This window comes from Musca autumnalis, unplaced genomic scaffold, assembly GCF_047663935.1.
Source record: "Musca autumnalis isolate F117 unplaced genomic scaffold, ASM4766393v1 scaffold_3, whole genome shotgun sequence".
NCBI lineage: Eukaryota > Metazoa > Arthropoda > Insecta > Diptera > Muscidae > Musca > Musca autumnalis.
In genome coordinates, this window is record NW_027411866.1 from 146,636,090 (window position 1) to 146,654,614 (window position 18,525).

Consider the following 18,525-nt stretch of genomic DNA (forward strand, 5'->3'; position numbering starts at 1 on the left):
TTTAGCATCTGTTTTTTAGCACATATAGATATGAGATTTCAATCAAAATATTAATTTCGTGAGTTCTTTAAGTTATTTTTAACAAGAATTAAATGCTTCTATTATTTTGATTTAGTAAAAATATTTTATTTATTTCACCAAAGAACGGATTTCCTGTGAAACTTCCCACAGAATGTGGGGTAACCAAATCTCAAGTGATCAATCTGCTTAAATGGCATAATCTATTTAAAAATGTTCTCTTAAAAGCTGTATATAAATTATTCATGTAAAAAACTACAATGTCGGACACACAAACATATTCTTTAAAATTATTTCAATATTTTTCCCCAGAACTTATGGGTGGGTCATAATTTCGTTGTTTGTAAATTGTTGTGTATATTTAATAAAATACATACATATATGAATATGGTTAACGGAAACCACAAAATGTCTATTTAATCCATATAGACATTTTGTGAAAACGAAAACAAACACAGTTTTTTCTGAATTCGATTAATCTCAAGGTAATACAAACAATATGACATGCTATGGCTTTGATTCTAGGAACCGTTTAAATTGCGAATTTCAAATAGAACAAATAAAACGAAACACCGACAATTTCCTCAAGCAGGCAACAGATTACAAACAAAGACCACTGACATAGGCAATAGGTGAAACAGAAATAGAAACAAAAGAAATCAACATAACCCCAAGCTTTTAATAAATTGTTAACAATATAAATTTTCTGGTCAATAGTTTACATAATAGTTTCCTGAACTTGAATATTGAATGTTGTTTGATAATTCTGCAACGATATATCACTGGCTAACTACCACCATGGGGTTTGTCGAACATACATACCTACATACATATATCGCTTAAGTGTGTTGGAACCAGTTCATGTGCGCTAAATGTTAAAGGATTAAAACAGTGTTCAGAATTAAAAAAAAATATTTAAATTGTTTTCTAATATGTGGAAGAACGTTATTTTAAAGATCCTCGCCAAAAAGCGTGGATTTTTTAAACAATATTTTTGAGGGACTATCACGCCAAACAGCGTGGATTTTTTAAACAATATTTTTGAGGGACTCTAAGGCCAAACAGCGTGGATTTTTTAAACAATATTTTTGAGGGACTCTAAGGCCAAACAGCGTGGATATTTTAAACAATATTTTTGAGGGCCAATAAGGCCAAACAGCGTGGATTTTTTAAACAATATTTTTGAGGGACTATAAGGCCACACAGCGTGGATTTTTTACACAATATTTTTGAGGGACTATAAGGCCACACAGCGTGGATTTTTTACACAATATTTTTGAGGAACTATAAGACCAAACAGCGTGGATTTTTTACACAATATTTTTTGAGGAACTATAAGACCAAACAGCGTGGATTTTTTAAACAATATTTTTGAGGGACTATAAGGCCAAACAGCGTGGATTTTTTAAACAATATTTTTGAGGGACTATAAGGCCACACAGCGTGGATTTTTTACACAATATTTTTGAGGAACTATAAGGCCACACAGCGTGGATTTTTTACACAATATTTTTGAGGAACTATAAGAACAAACAGCGTGGATTTTTTAAACAATATTTTTGAGGGACTCTAAGGCCAAACAGCGTGGATTTTTTAAACAATATTTTTGAGGGACTCTAAGGCCAAACAGCGTGGATTTTTTACACAATATTTTTGAGGAACTATAAGGCCAAACAGCGTGGATTTTTTAAACAATATTTTTGAGGGACTCTAAGGCCAAACAGCGTGGATTTTTTAAACAATATTTTTGAGGGACTCTAAGGCCAAACAGCGTGGATTTTTTTAAACAATATTTTTGAGGGACTCTAAGGCCCAACAGCGTGGATTTTTTAAACAATATTTTTGAGGGACTCTAAGGCCAAACAGCGTGGATTTTTTAAACAATATTTTTGAGGGCCAATAAGGCCAAACAGCGTGGATTTTTTAAACAATATTTTTGAGGGCCAATAAGGCCAAACAGCGTGGATTTTTTAAACAATATTTTTGAGGGCCAATAAGGCCAAACATCGTGGATTTTTTAAACAATATTTTTGAGGGACTATAAGGCCAAACAGCGTGGATTTTTCAAACAATATTTTTGAGGGCCAATAAGGCCAAACAGCGTGGATTTTTAAACAATATTTTTGAGGTACTATTAGGCCAAACAGCGTGGATTTTTTAAACAATATTTTTGAGGAACTGTAAGGCCAAACAGCGTGGATTTTTAAACAATATTTTTGAGGTACTATTAGGCCAAACAGCGTGGATTTTTTAAACAATATTTTTGAGGAACTGTAAGGCCAAACAGCGTGGATTTTTAAACAATATTTTTGAGGTACTATTAGGCCAAACAGCGTTGATTTTTAAAACAATGTTTTTGAGGGACTATAAGGCCAAACAGCGTGGATTTTTAAACAATATTTTTGAGGTACTATTAGGCCAAACAGCGTGGATTTTTTAAACAATATTTTTGAGGAACTGTAAGGCCAAACAGCGTGTATTTTTAAACAATATTTTTGAGGGACTATCAGGCCAAAAAGCGTGGAATTTTTAAACAATATTTTTGAGGGACTATCAGGCCAAAAAGCGTGGAATTTTTAAACAATATTTTTGAGGGACTAAAAATCAAACAGCGTGGATTTTTTAAACAATATTTTTGAGGGACTAAAAATCAAACAGCGTGGATTTTTTAAACAATATTTTTTAGGGCCAATAAGGCCAAACAGCGTGGATTTTTTAAACAATATTTTTGAGGGTCAATAAGGCCAAACAGCGTGGATTTTTTAAACAATATTTTTTAGGGCCAATAAGGCCAAACAGCGTGGATTTTTTAAACAATATTTTTGAGGGCCAATAAGGCCAAACAGCGTGGATTTTTTAAACAATATTTTTGAGGGACTATCAGGCCAAAAAGCGTGGAATTTTTAAACAATATTTTTGAGGGACTATCAGGCCAAAAAGCGTGGAATTTTTAAACAATATTTTTGAGGGACTAAAAATCAAACAGCGTGGATTTTTTAAACAATATTTTTGAGGGACTAAAAATCAAACAGCGTGGATTTTTTAAACAATATTTTTTAGGGCCAATAAGGCCAAACAGCGTGGATTTTTTAAACAATATTTTTGAGGGTCAATAAGGCCAAACAGCGTGGATTTTTTAAACAATATTTTTTAGGGCCAATAAGGCCAAACAGCGTGGATTTTTTAAACAATATTTTTTAGGGCCAATAAGGCCAAACAGCGTGGATTTTTTAAACAATATTTTTTAGGGCCAATAAGGCCAAACAGCGTGAATTTTTTAAACAATATTTTTTAGGGCCAATAAGGTCAAACAGCGTGGATTTTTTAAACAATATTTTTGAGGATTTTTTAAACAATATTTTTGAGGGACTAAAAATATTTTTGAGGGACTAAAAATTAAAACAGCGTGGATTTTTTAAACAATATTTTTGAGGGACTAAAAATCAAACAGCGTGGATTTTTTAAACAACATTTTTGAGGGACTAAAAATCAAACAGCGTGGATTTTTTAAACAATATTTTTGAGGGTCAATAAGGCCAAACAGCGTGGATTTTTAAACAATATTTTTGAGGGCCAATAAGGCCAAACAGCTTGGATTTTCTAAACAATATTTTTGAGGGACTCTAAGGCCAAACAGCATGGATTTTTTAAACATGATTTTTGAGGGACTATAGGGCCAAACAGCGTGGATTTTTAAACAATATTTTTGAGGGACTATAAGGCCAAACAGCGTGGATTTTTTAAACAATATTTTTGAGGGACTATCACGCCAAACAGCGTGGATTTTTTAAACAATATTTTTGAGGGACTATAAGACCAAACAGCGTGGATTTTTAAATAATATTTTTGATGGACTATAAGGCCAAACAGGGTGGATTTTTTAAACAATATTTTTGAGGGAATAAAGGACAAACAGCGTGGATCTTTTAAACAATATTTTTGAGGGTCTATTTTTTAAACTTTTTCGTTTTTCGTTTTCGTGGAAGTCCGTGCTTCCTGACATAATGTCCCGAAAGTTAAAACATTCTTGCGGAGACCAACTAAAATGGATTGTTCGAAAACAATCGAAAGAAATGGCCCCTCCTATCGCCAAAACATAAATATATTTGCAGTAAATAATATTCCTAACTGTGATGATAGCAGTTGAAGCACTGTTTCTTGTGGGGTCCAGTAGGTTCGATCTCAAACACACCCACATTTTTGTTATCGTCAACAACTCCAACGCCAAAGTAAATACAGTTCAAATGTTGAACTAAACACGAAAACAAGAAAATAGAAAATGAAAAACGTAAACGTAAAATAAATTCTCACGTTTCATGGCTACGCCAAAACACAAACCCGCTAAAACCAACTACGAACAAGAACTAAAGAACCAAGAAATAAATGTGGTGTGTCAAAACTCATGAGGCAAAGAGAAGCGGCGGTTAGACGAACAGTTCAACTCACAGAACATATGGAACAAACACTTAGAACCAAAATTGATAATAACTGGAACTTATATAAAATAAAGTTTCACTTTTGATTGTTTGTGTTGTTGTAGTATTTTTTATTTATTTATTTTTTTGCACAAAATAATGGCAATAATTCTGGGCTAAAATAATAACAAAGCTGCCGGCCAATGGCCATAGTGAGCACTTGGCGTGCAAAAAGTAACAAATTTATTTTGATTGATGGCCTAGCATAAATTTGGAGCAATGATTTCCTCTACACCCGTGACTCAACATAATTTTGTTTCTACCTTAAAATGTACAAACGCAAAGCACAGGTTACATTTGCACGGAACATGCAAGTGCACACCCCGCTAACAATGACCTCCATGACATGACTAGACATAAAACAAAAATGTAATAGACAGGCGTTGTGATTTAATTTTTGTTTTAAGATACGAATGAAAAATTATGATTGTAATCTGATTGAAAATGTTTGTAAATCTCAAAATAAATTTACAATTTTTGAGATATTGCCTCAGATGCGAAGGTTAACATTTCCTAAAATTCAATTTAATGCAAATTATCAAAGAAACAATTAAAATTGGAATGAGTTATTATTTTAGTCTGTGCGAAGTTGTCAATTCAGCGGGAGTTGGAAATAGAGCAAGAAACCAAAACAAAAGACTTAGGCAACAAACATTACAAGAAAATACCTTCAAATTAATCTGAGATATATTTTTGTTTTTCAGATCTTACCGACAATTAAAAACAGCATAAAATGCCACCGTGTAATTCTCCTGAGAAAAATTTTAAGATACTGTATTAATTACTTAGTGGGTAGTTACTTTGGCGGAATGTTTATTTGTTGTAACGTATAAAATGAGCTACGTTTAAGAGTAATTATCTCGTAGGAGTTAATATACTGACATATTGGTGACTTTGTTGATTTTTACTGGAAAAAGTCTTATGATTTTACTGTTGTTTTAAAAATAGTTCGTTTTACCACGTATTTAATTTCTCTCAACAAACTATACCAAAATCCAATCTTGGGCACAAAAGTCCAGCACTTTAGAACCCAACGATTGAATTACGAGAATTTCATAAAATAGTAAATCGCCAAATTGCAAATATATGCTGCGAGATGAAGGCATCGACATCACAAGCATTTTACCAATTTTAGTAAAGCAATTGGGAATATTGGGTGACGTAGGGGATAGAAGATACCAAGGAACGGTCCTGACCGGCTTTAACATGGCAAAGCCCAGGATTTATCTTGGTCCCTCTTTCATCTCAAGTGGACACTGACCTCCCCGTGGTGTCACCTGGGGAACTGCCTTTAACATCCGTTAAAGGTAGTGAGCTAACATGTGCCGCGCCTTCGCTCATAAGAACGTTAAAAACTTGGGTTTGGGCGTCGGGTTAGTAACCCTCCCTTAGAAAAAACAGCCTACTATGAAAAAACGAAAGAAAAGAAAAACAAACCTCTCTAAAGTTGACGAACCCCGCAAACGCTTTAAGGACCATGATCTGCGAATCTGCACCTGGAATGTTCGCACTTTTTATAGAGAAGGGGCAGTTTACGCATTGACAGATGTACTTGAAAAGTACAAGGCCGACATTACTGCCATACAGGAAATACGATGGAAGGGGAAAGGCGTCACAACAACACCTAAAAGTGACGCATTGTATTATAGCTGCCATGACACAAATCATGAGTTTGGTTGCGGATTTGTAATTGTCAGAGATTAAAACATCTGGTCTTCAGCTTCACCGCAGTAAATGAAAGACTCGCCACAATCCAATTTAAAGCAAAATTCTTCAACGCCGACTTTATTTGCGCTCATGCTCCCACTGAAGACAAGGACGAACATACCAAAGATATATTTTACGAGCGCTTAGAAGAAACGTATGACCGTTGCCCTGTCCATGACATTAAAATTATTGTAGGCGATATTAATGCCAAATTGGAAAGAAGAATATCTTTGGCCCAACAGTCGGGATATTCAGTCTCCACAGTGAAACATCTGACAATGGTATGAGGCTGATAGACTTTGCAGCTACAAGAAACATGGTAGTTAGCAGTACCAGATTTAAGCATCTCGATATTCATAAGTGCACCTGGGTGTCGCCAGATCAAAGAACAAGAAATCAAATTAATCACGTTGTGATAGATGGAAGACATGCATCGGGCGTGTTGGATGTACGATCGTTCCGAGGTGCAAACATAAACTTGTTGCAGCAAAGGTACGTACGAGATAAAACGTAGCAAATAAATTGCGAACGGACACAATACGGAAGTTGGACATCGGTAAGCTGTAATCACAACAGATAGCCACAGCATATTCAACTCAACTGGCCCAATTGTTTAATCAAAGCACTCCTCGTCCCGATAACATATCAGGACAATGGCAAAACATTGCCCACTCCATGCAAACAGCCGCAAAATCAGTACTTGGATACCAGAGACCTCCACCAAGGAATCCATTGTATGACCAGGAGTATCGTGCTGCTACCGAAGAGAAAAATGCGGCATATAGGGCAACTTTACAATCAGTAGCGCACAAGAGATGTATCTGAGAAATGGAGAGAGATGGAAAAGCGGGAGTGTGAACAAATCGAGATGTAGAGGAGACAAAATGAAGTCCGAAAATTCTACCAAAAAGTGACACATGAAACTGATGGCTTTGGAACTGGCACAGCCTCCTGTAGAGACCATCAAGGTAATCTGGTAACTGATACAGATAGTGTTCTAAGGGTATGGAAAGAGCAATTTTCAAAACTGTTGGTATCCAATAGTAGCGAAGTCGAGGAAGATATCACAGATCCAATCCCAAGATGAGGTAAAGACAGCAATAAACTGGCTGAATGGAACCTGAGCATCCTGTGTCCCGTCCATAAGAAAGGAGATAAGACTTTATGCTCCAACTATAGGGGCATAAGTCTTCTCCCTATCGCCTACAAGATAGTGTCAGGGATATTGTGCGAACGATTAAATCCCATGGCCAACGAAATAGTTGGACCACACCAATGCGGCTTTAGACCTGGCAAGTCCACCATTGACCAGATATTTACCCTGCGGCAAATCCTGGAGAAGACCCAAGAGATGCAGATCGACACCTACCACCTTTTTGTCGATTATAAAGCAGCCAAGCCAAGCCATGGCTGAATTTAATATCCCCGCAAAGCTCATTCGGCTTTGAAAAATGACTCTAACTGACACAAGATCTTCAGTTAAAATATAAAAGAACCTCTCCGAAGAGTTTTGTACCAAAAGAGGTTTCAGGCAAGGAGACAGCCTTTCGTGTGATCTTTTCAACATCCTGCTAGAAAAGGTTATACGAGAGGCAAACGTCAAAGGAAGAGGCACAATCCACACCAATAGCCACATGTTACTTGCTTATGCTGATGATATAGACATCATGGGACGATCAGTAAAAAAAGTAACCGATACCTTTATGAAGGTCGAAGGAGAATCTGCTAAAGTGGGTCTGGCGGTAAACGGTGAGAAGACCAAGTTGATGGTGTCGACGCGCAATGCGTCCATTGAGCTCGGACCGACTGTGGAAGTTGGTTCCTATAATATTGAGGTAGTAAAAGACTTCGTCTACCTCGGCACCTCCGTAAACACAACAAACGAAATCAGTTGTGAAATAAAAAGAAGAATTGTATTGGCCAACAGATGCATGATATTGCATGAACACCTGGCCGCAAAAATAGATTTTTCTCGTTAGATCCAGCAAAAAAAAGCCCTTGTGGATTGGTGCAAAGAGGTTGTGAATAAAAACAATAGCGGTGTTTCAAACGACATGTATAAGATCGTCACCTATGCTTAGGAGCCCGAAACAAAACAGAAATCGACGGCTTGGGTCTTCGGAAGCTAGCCAAATCCAACGAAACTAATTCAAGGAAGAAGACCTTCAAAGCAAATTGTTGCTTGTTTCTTCGGCAAAACTGACCGTTTGGCGACTATACGGCTTGAGAAATGTAGCACGGTTAATTCTGAGTCTTACGCTACAATTTGTTTGCCTGAAGTCTCCTTAGAAATTCGAAAAACGAACAAGAGAAGACGAATCGTTCTGCATCATGACAATGCAAGCTCTCACACATCGATTGAAACCAGCGCCTGTTCGACCGAACAAAACGTGGAATTGATGGGTCATGCGCCGTGCAGCCCTGACTAGGGATCGAATGATTTCATTTGATTCCATCCCATCAAGAAAAAAAGGCGTGGACAACGATTTTAGTCGCCAGAAGGTGCGTTCAAAACCATGTTTTTGAGATGTCTCAATCAAGCCTCTGTAAACAACCCAACACATGTTCGTATGTCAAACTGTCCTGAATACACTTAGGCTATAAACTGTCAAACTTTCAAAAAATGTCAAATGACGCCTCATCAGGCGACACTGAGTGTTGCCAGAAGGTTTTTTAGTGTCCCTCGTATGGGACCTACTTTTTACAGGCGTGTCTTAAGACACGACTTATAAAAAAGTTTTACATGGCTGATATACTCAGGAAATGTCGCCAATATTATGTTGAGGGGTATTTTTGCCGTTGAAAATATGATGAGAATCGAAGCCGGGCATACAAGTGTGCTTACCATTGCACCAATGTGGCATCGTGGTTATATAATGATTATATGATAAATTCTTACCTTAGTTAAAGAAAATCCTCAATGTTCCATAGAATATAACAGGAAAGAGATATCAGCAACAATTATGTGAAAAATTTCGAAAAAATAACGTTTGAGGTTTTATTTATTACGTAGCAGATAAAGAAGAAAACGCAACCATACAGAAATCGCTGCAGTTTATCGTTTTAATTCTTATTAAGTACGTTTTGTTTATTTATTTTCTGTTTGTTGTAATCACAAATTAAAGTAAAAAAACAATTTTTATTTTTATTTCCTTCGTTGTTTTGTTTTGATTTTTTTTTTGTATTTCGTTTCAGATTTAACAGCACTTTAAACAGTGACTATTTTTTGTTTTTTGTTTTTTGTTTTCGTTTTAAATTCGATTTAATTTCGTTTTTTATTTTTTTATTTTTTAAGCTATGCAGCAGCAGGGCTTGTTCACTAAGAAACTGAAATTCACAATTCAATCTGATTATTGTTGTTGTTATTGCTTTAATTTTTTGTTATTTCATAAAGTTGTTGTTGTTAAATTTTGCAATTTATATGTACACCAAGCGAACTAACCGAAAGTACAATGAGGGCGAAGAGGGAGGAGTTGTTCGTTAGTGGCAGAACTTATGGCAAAGAAATAAACAAACACACCGACATAAATACACGATACTCTAAATAATGAAATTAAAATTAACTTTAAAACAGCAACACAGAAAAAAATTGAAGCCAATTGCTTTTCGTTTGCAAAAGCTAATGTTACAGATATTCGAACTACGAAGAAAAAAAACTTTGTTGCTGCTGTTGCCAGCTACACCAAGCCAGCAGCAGAGCTGGGCCGATGACGACGACGACCGAATAAAATATTTTCAAACGGCAAAGGCATAAAACACGCGACGTTATAGTAGATACTACTACGATATATGCGATGTTATATATCGCTGTTGTTGTTGCTGCTGTTGGCAAAAACTATAGATGAATGTTGGCGGTGGTGGCCTGGTATGCCCAGGTTTAGCTGCCACTGCTGCCAATTTTTTTGTTGTTTTCTAGCTGGATTATTGCATATGTAAGTTATAGAAGTTGTTGCGATTGTTGTTGTTGGTGTTGCCGCTGCATGGATTTTGGATTAGTACTTAAAGGCTCACCACTCGTCTTTAATGATGGGGATTTACTTGGCTCTTTTTTTGATGCAGTTGATACTCATTCATGGTTCAATAAAAGAAATACAACAACTACAATATGTTGTATGTTCGTTGGTGTAATAGTTATGTTATTGCGGCAGCAGTTTTTCCTCATTTGTGTTGCTGGATTACCCTAAAAATGCATTGAATTGAATAAAAACAGGAATGTTAGTACATCGTTTTTTTGTTGTTATTAGTTAAAATTTAATACAGCAAGACTTGCTAATACCCTATACCAAATTGAAGTTTTTCTTTTAAAGTAACCGTTATTCTAAAACAAGTTAAAAAATCTGTCGACACCTTTTTTCCCTCAGCCTATGAACAGATCCATAATTTTAAAAGTAAACAGCGCAATTTTTTGGACGCTTGTTGTCAGTCTACGAAATTTTTTTCTCAAAAATATGTGAAATGCTTTATATTTCGAAACTTCTATTCGTAATCAATGATGCAACAAGCATAAAAACGTAAAAATTTGGTAATATTTTGTTTCTGTGCCACTTTTGTCTAAAGTCCAAAATTTGGTTGGCCAAAAAAATAAGTATATTTTGGATTTTTTTATTATTTACCAATAATCGAGTAAATTTTAATAAAGGTTGGTTAGTAATTTAACTGGATTGGTCGCAATGAGCACTATTACCCTAGAGAGAGGAGATGGGCGTCAAAATTAAGAAATGCGGGAAAAAATTTTCGATTATACCCAAATCCCTACAAAAGCCGGTGGGTTTTTTCTAAAACACATTGAAACCAAAACAAAACTGAAAAACACGGTGAAGGCCTAAAAAAACAGCACCTAGCAATCGATAGTGCCATTGTTGTTGTCGCTAAAGAGACCTATTAAACTCGTCTTAGGTAATTACTGCTGACATAAGTAATGTTATATTCACCCGAATAGCTCGGAGAATCAAATGACCATAATAAATAACAAAAGGCGTTCAACTGTTTCGGGAAAAAAATTTTGTTGTCGAGGTCCTCCTTCGCTAACAATCATATGGGTTGGTCCGGAGAAACGTACATGGAGAAAAATTGGCAAAATTTCTTCTAGAGAAAAGAAATAAAAATAAATAAAATAAATTTATTAACAATTACGGTAAGATTAATTTCAACCTCAAGGGAGAGGAATTTCATATAATAGTTAAAAAAAAATCCCATTAAACACGGAGGTCGCGACCTAATGGTGTGAGGCTGATTAATTTTCCTGGTATGGTCTACATCCAATATATCACATTACAGATGCTGGAACCCATTTCCAATACAAAAACATATTGGTCCACACATTGTTGCTACAGACAGAAGAAAATTGTCTTTTTATATGGATTTTTCAACAGAACTACGGTCCAAAACATACCTCCCCATATGTCAAGGAAGGGTTCCAGGACAATATAATAAAGTTACTTGACTCGCCTATGCAGTAATCGGACATGAATGCAATAGTAAACCTTTGCGGACACTTAAAATAGTGCATTGGTACATAATCGTTCCAAAATAAACATCAAATTTGGAATTTTATTCAAAAAATGTGGTATTAAATAACTTTTGAAAATTACAGCAAACTTCTAAGCGATACGCCAAAAATACAAAAATTAGTTCAAAATAAAGGTGGAAACACAAAATATTAATAATATCAAAATCCTAAATTACAATAAATCCTAAAACAATTGAATATGGTAATATTAATTAATGATTTCCAAAATGTACTTATTATTATGTCCATCAATTTTTATGGCTTTTTCCTTAATATCGCATTCAGAAGTTTATCTTGAAGATATACACAACATTTATTTTTTAAGTGTCATTTATGTTGTGAAACTTAAATTTAAACTGAACTTTGTTTGGCAGTGAATACATTTTCTGAATTGAACGAAAAATATGCATACTTATGTTTGTACTTATTATTTAGGCCATATGTGTATTAGGACATTTTAGGGCCTATATACTCGTATGTCTCAGAAAGTACTGGCTTTCCACAGCAAAAAATAATAAGATTGTAGTCGTAATCACAACGACTACCATCTATAAAATGTCAGCACCTTCCAAGAAGTGGCCTTAAACTGGATTAAAGCGCAAAAGTATTGAATTTTGCGTAGAAGGTATCTGAAGGAATGGACCGACTAAGTCCATCTTGGAACTGGATATAATTTTGGGAATCACTCCTTTTGATAGTTGTAACCATAATCATTAGGACTGTCTTAAAACTTAAAACAATCCTCGTATACGTACGAATTTTCAAAACTACTTCCATTCTGACTTCCAACAATAACCTTTATTTCAAATTTCAAGCATTCCAGCTCCATCCGTTCACCCAAATCAACATTGTACCAAATTAAGTACTTTTTTATCCATAAGTACGAATTTTCAAAATTACTTCTATTCTACTCTCCAACGTTAACCTTAATTCCCAACAACCACCTCCTCATGTCGGCCGTACTTTTTAACCTTGATTCTCACTCTAATTGTCAACCTTTAAGCTTCATATGTTCAAAAAATACGAATTGGTACCAAATTTAGTACATTTTAGTACTTTTCCCAGACTTATTTTTCGAATATCCAAAAACTCTATGCTACATTTATCCTACTCTGAGGATCACTGTTCATTCCAATTTTCAGAACTCTAGCAATGCCGATTCGCCAAATAAAAATGTTACCGCTTTTAGTACCTTTAAGTACTTTTCGTACCGTTCTAGTTCGAATTTCCAAAAACACAGCCTTATCTGACACCTTCGGACCAAGAATGACCCTCACCCAAAATTTCAGGATTCTACCTCCAGCCGTTTAGCCTGTCAGTGAGTCATCATTACTCAACTCTTTTATAATATTCTATATTCCAACCTGATACATGATTGGGAACAAATTGAATACTCTACCAGCTGACGGAAAAAATCTGATTTTTTTTTTAAATTGTAATTTTTTTCTAAGTGGCCAGCCTTCGGCCGGGGATTTAAGATTTTCTCCTATGGACAGGAGCCAATTTAGGGCACGAAACCAACATTTTTTTAATTTATTTTTTTTCTTACTTTAACAAGGAATTTTCGAAACTTAAGAAGTATGGACTTCCCCCAAAAAACTTTATATTTTTGTAATCAGGACGTAAAGATCTTAAACTTCCTTTTCCCGAAATTTTATGTGGGAGGTACCCTAAGGAGTGGGCTGATGTGGTCCATATTCGAAGTTGACCAAATCGGTCGATCCGTTCGAGAGTTATCGTGCGTTTCAGCCAGCCGGACCGACAGACGGACGTGGCTAAATCGTCTCCAAATTGTCTGAAACGGATTTTGAAAGATATGAGTGTGGGAAGCGACAAATTCATTTTTTCCTCGATGTGGTATTTTTAAAATCGGTGCCCACTTTTTTATTTTAAGACCAATTTTGTAGTGGGATACGAAGCATTACTATTTTTCCTAATTTTTTAAAATTTTTCAATACAATTTTTGTGAAACATTTGTTATTTTACCAAAAATTACAAAATTAATTTTTTTAACATTTGTTTTGTTGTTTTATTTAGGAATTTATCTTAAACATCTTAAAAACTTTGTCATTTCTCGATTTTGAAAATGGATTAGCAATTATTGTACCAGCCAAACAATAAACTATCTAAATTGATGATCAAATAAATACAGCTCGGGAATTATATGACTGGGCATCCAAGCCGAATAATCCAAACCAAATATTAAAGTGACATTTTTCAGAAGATGATTTTTTAAATACAAAAGAAGATTAGAATTTGAAATATGCATATACGGAATTCAGTCACACATTCCAAATTTCATCGAAATCGGACATACAGTATCGGCCAAAACTAAAGCACCCCCTCAGTAAATTTTTTTGAAATGATAATTTTTTTATGAAAACTAAATTATAAATTTATTTTTTATTTTTCTTTTTATTTATTTATATCTTTATAATTGAAAAATACAAAAATAAGGAGATCAGAATTTAATAAACAAAAGTTAAAATTCAAAAAACATTTTAGGTCGCAAATATAAGCGGACAAAACTAAAGCACCCCCCCATTTGAGGTACAGCAAAAACTATTGAAATCAATATTTCGTTGCTTATCCTCTATTCTGGATGACACAATCACATCTTTTAGTCATAAAGGATACAAAATTATTAATTATTGCAGGCGAAATAATCGGTTTTCGGAAAATTTAGCTTAAATCCTCAAAATACTGAAAATCGGAAGGTACCGTTATATGGAGGCTATACTCAAACGTGGACCCAGGTCCACGATTTTTGGTGGATATGTTTTGTGACCACTAAGAACCCTAAGTACCAAATTACATCTAATTTAGTAGGAAAATTTGGCTTAAATATCTGAAATACCGAAGATCGGACGGTACCGCTATAAGGGGGCCATACCAAAACATTAGCCGATATTGTTCATATTCATCCAAAAATGATGCTACAGCATCCACTAGTCAAATACAATACGCTAACGTTTAAAAATTAGCAAAAGAAAGAATTGCAGAAGAACGATAGACGCTGGCTTATTCAGTCGACGACCAGCAAAAAAAAAAACCTTTCATATCGACTAAAAATGAAGGAGCCAGACTGGCATTCGCTAAGACCCATTTGAACTGTTTTCCGATGAATCTATGTTTAATTTAAAGTATTCAGATGGTAAAACACTTGGACCCAATGGGCAACCGTTAAATCCTAAATATTGCAAAGACGCTGTAAAACATGGAGGCGGAAGGTTTTTTGCTGGTCGTCGACTGAATAAGCCGGCGTCTACCGTTCTTTTGCAATTCGCTCTTTTGCTAATTTTTAAACCTAAGGGATTTAGTTTTTGATCAGAGAATGCTGTAGCATCATTTTTGGATGAATATGAACAATATCGGCTAATGTTTTGGTATAGCCCCCTTATTGCGGTACCTTCCGATCATCGGTATTTCGGATATTTAAGCCACATTTTCCTACTAAATTAGCTGTAATTTGGTACTTAGGGTTCTTAGTGGTCACAAAACATATCCACCAAAAATCGTTGACCTGGGTCCACGTTTGGGTATAGCCTCCATATAACGGTACCTTCCGATTTTCAATATTTTGAGGATTTAAGCTAAATTTTCCGAAAACCTATTATTTCGCCTGCAATAATTAATAATTTGGTATCCTCTATGCCTAAAAGATGTGATTGTGTCATCCAGAATAGAGGATAAGCAAAGAAATATTGATTTCAATAGTTTTTGCTGTACCTCAAATGGGGGGGTGCTTTAGTTTTGTCCGCTTATATTTGCGACCTAAAATGTTTTTTGAATTTTAATTTTTGTTTATTAAATTCTGATCTCCTTATTTTTGTATTTTTCAATTATAAAGATATAAATAAATAAAAAGAAAAATAAAAAATAAATTTATAATTTAGTTTTCATAAAAAAATTATCATTTCAAAAAAATTTACTGAGGGGGTGCTTTAGTTTTGGCCGATACTGTATATAGCGTGTTTAGTGCAGCAAATACGTGAAATCGGCCGAAAATATATATGGGAACTATATCCAAATCTGAACCGATTTCGACTAATTTGGGACATATATTTCTACACCAAATTCAGTCACACATTCCACATATAATCAAAATCGGACGTATATAGCGTGTTTGGTACACCAAATAACTCAAATCGGGCGAAAATATATATGAGGGCTATATCCAAATCTGAAAATATATATGAGGGCTATATCCAAATCTGAACCGATTTCATTATAATTTGATAAATTTGTTTCTAGTCCAAATTTGGTGACATTTTCCAAATTACATCAAAATCGGAGAGAATTTGGGTGTTTGGTGCACCAAATACCTCAAATCGGCCGAAAAAATATATGGGGGCTACATCTCTATCTTGATTCCTAACCTATTTTTATAATTGCCTTTAAAAACGTAACTTCAACGTCCCAGGAGGAAGAGTTCTTGTAGCGAGTTGAAAGTTTTCAAAACTTAAATTTTTGTCGAAAATAGCCAGCCTTTGGCCGTGATTTAAGACTTTCTCCTATAGACAAATGCTAAGCAGGGCTAACGCGATCATAATTTTTTTCAAAATTATTTTTTGTCAAAAATCATATGGGTTTTCGGAACTATCGAAGCCCATATCTCGGGAAATACGGACTTGCCAAACGAGATATTAATACGAGTATATGCGTAACAATCATTCTACCTGTAGACAAATTTCAAAAATTTCTGATTCCAGCCACTACATTCATCTTATGCCGAGTTCTTAAATACTTCACACTTTAAACCATTTACAAGCCACTTCTAAATCCAAATTTGGTGTAGGGTATTAAACAGTAGTTGTTGTTGTTGAAAAATGTTATTGACTCGCTGCTTACTAGTTTACATTTGAAAAAGATTCAATATTATGATATCTGCCACTGGGTTACATCAATACAACTGCTTAAGCGGGGATTATAAAGATTGTTCAATTTGTTATTGTTGTTGTTGTCGTTTTTTGTTGGGGTGATGATGGGTAACAGCGATGATTACAGCGATTATTAGACACGCGCACGTTTCACATTTCTTACAAGCGATGGATGCGCTTTGAAATGGTAATCTCTTCTTATTCTATTTTGCTCTCTCAATAGATGTTATGTTTGTTATTATGAGATTATAAAAAGCACAGTTATTTCACACACTTTACTCGCACTTGCAATTATTTTATTGATTTATTGAATGAATTCATGTTTAGTTGTTTTATTTCAATAATAATTATATTTTTCTTATAATATTTTTTTAAGATTTTGTTTTATGTTTTATAACAATTTTATTTTGTTTTTCTTGTTATTTTTTTCTTTAAATATGTTATATATTTTATTTCACTATTATCATCACCTCACGAGAGGTATGTTAAGAATAAAAGTAAAGAAATAAATAAACCCGCACTGCAACTGCACGGCTTACATTTCCATTCACCGTTTTGTAATATGCCTTTTTGTATTGTTTTACTATTTTTTCCGTCAAACACGTTGTTGATCGATCGTCGTTTCTAAACAGACTGATTGATAATTGTTTGTTTGGTGCACCTCCAAGACAAACAAATACAGGCACAACAAGTGCGCGAGACTGCCGAAAACACCACACAAACCCAAAGAAAAACAAAAACAACTCATTACAACTCAACATACCAACAAATCTACACAGGGGCTTAGATACCAAAAACAAATTTGCACACATCTCACCAAGAAACCCACAAACGTACCTCCCAAGAGACCTTCCACTCTCAAAATATTAAAAACAACCTAAGCCAGAGTTTACCATATTTGTTTTGAGTTTGCCTATCACCCACTATGAAAGCTCTCCCCCAAAACAAACATAACATATGGGCTAAGCCGTGCTCTCTCATACTCTTTAAGTGTTTTAGAATTTATGGTACATTACAGCAAACCCGTTTTAAGCACACCGCTCACCAAAGTCATACATAGGTTAGTTTAGTGAGGTCAATTTAGCGATTTTTTATAAATATGAAAAGCTATTATTAGCATCAAGTCGTGGATTTTTAAAAAATATTTTTTCAAGCAGAGCAACAAGTCGTGGATTTTTAAAAAATATTTTTTTCAAGCAGAGCAACAAGTCGTGGATTTTTAATAAATATTTTTTCAAGCAGAGCAACAAGTCGTGGATTTTTAAAAAATATTTTTTCAAGCAGAGCAACAAGTCGTCGATTTTTAAAAAATATTTTTTCAAGCAGTGCTACAAGTCGTGGATATTTTTTCAAGTAGAGCAAAGAGTCGTGGATTTTTAAAAAATATTTTTTCAAGCAGAGCAACCAGTCGTGGATTTTTAATAAATATTTTTTAAGCAGAGCAACAAGTTGTGGATTTTTAGAAAATATTTTTTCAAGCAGAGCAACCTGTCGTGGATTTTTAAAAAATATTTTTTCAAGCAGAGCAACCAGTCGTGGATTTTTAATAAATATTTTTTAAAGCAGAGCAAAAAGTCGTGGATTTTTAAAGAATAGTTTTTCAAGATGAGCAACAAGTCGTGGATTTTTAAAGAATAGTTTTTCAAGATGAGCAACAAGTCGTGGATTTTTAAAGAATAGTTTTTCAAGATGAGCAATAAGTCGTGGATTTTTAAAGAATAGTTTTTCAAGCTGAGCAACAATTCGTGGATTTTTAAAGAATAGTTTTTCAAGCAGAGCCGGACTCTTCGTGTATTAAAAAAAACCGACTACAGAACGAGGCTGATAAATTTTGCAGCCGCACCAGGTTCCAACACCTCGACATACCCAAGGCCACATGGACATACCCATGTGGTAAAATCTGAAACCCATTCGGTAGGTCATGTTGTGATAGACG

The 18,525-nt window shown here is 34.7% G+C and overlaps 1 protein-coding gene across 4 annotated transcripts in view; it reads right to left on the minus strand.

Annotated features, from left to right (window-relative positions):
* The window catches only part of LOC141397879 (uncharacterized), a 283,294-nt gene extending 265,838 nt beyond the window's left edge, over window positions 1-17,456 (minus strand). For 3 of the 4 annotated variants that reach the window (XM_073974708.1, XM_073974709.1, XM_073974707.1), the window contains exon 1: window positions 9,100-9,856. The gene's annotated coding sequence lies outside the window, so the exon portion shown is untranslated. Of the gene's footprint in view, window positions 1-9,099; window positions 10,381-16,560 lie in introns of those variants that run through there. The other variant, XR_012411544.1, reaches the window with a different exon arrangement.
* Window positions 17,457-18,525: the final 1,069 nt, after the last annotated feature.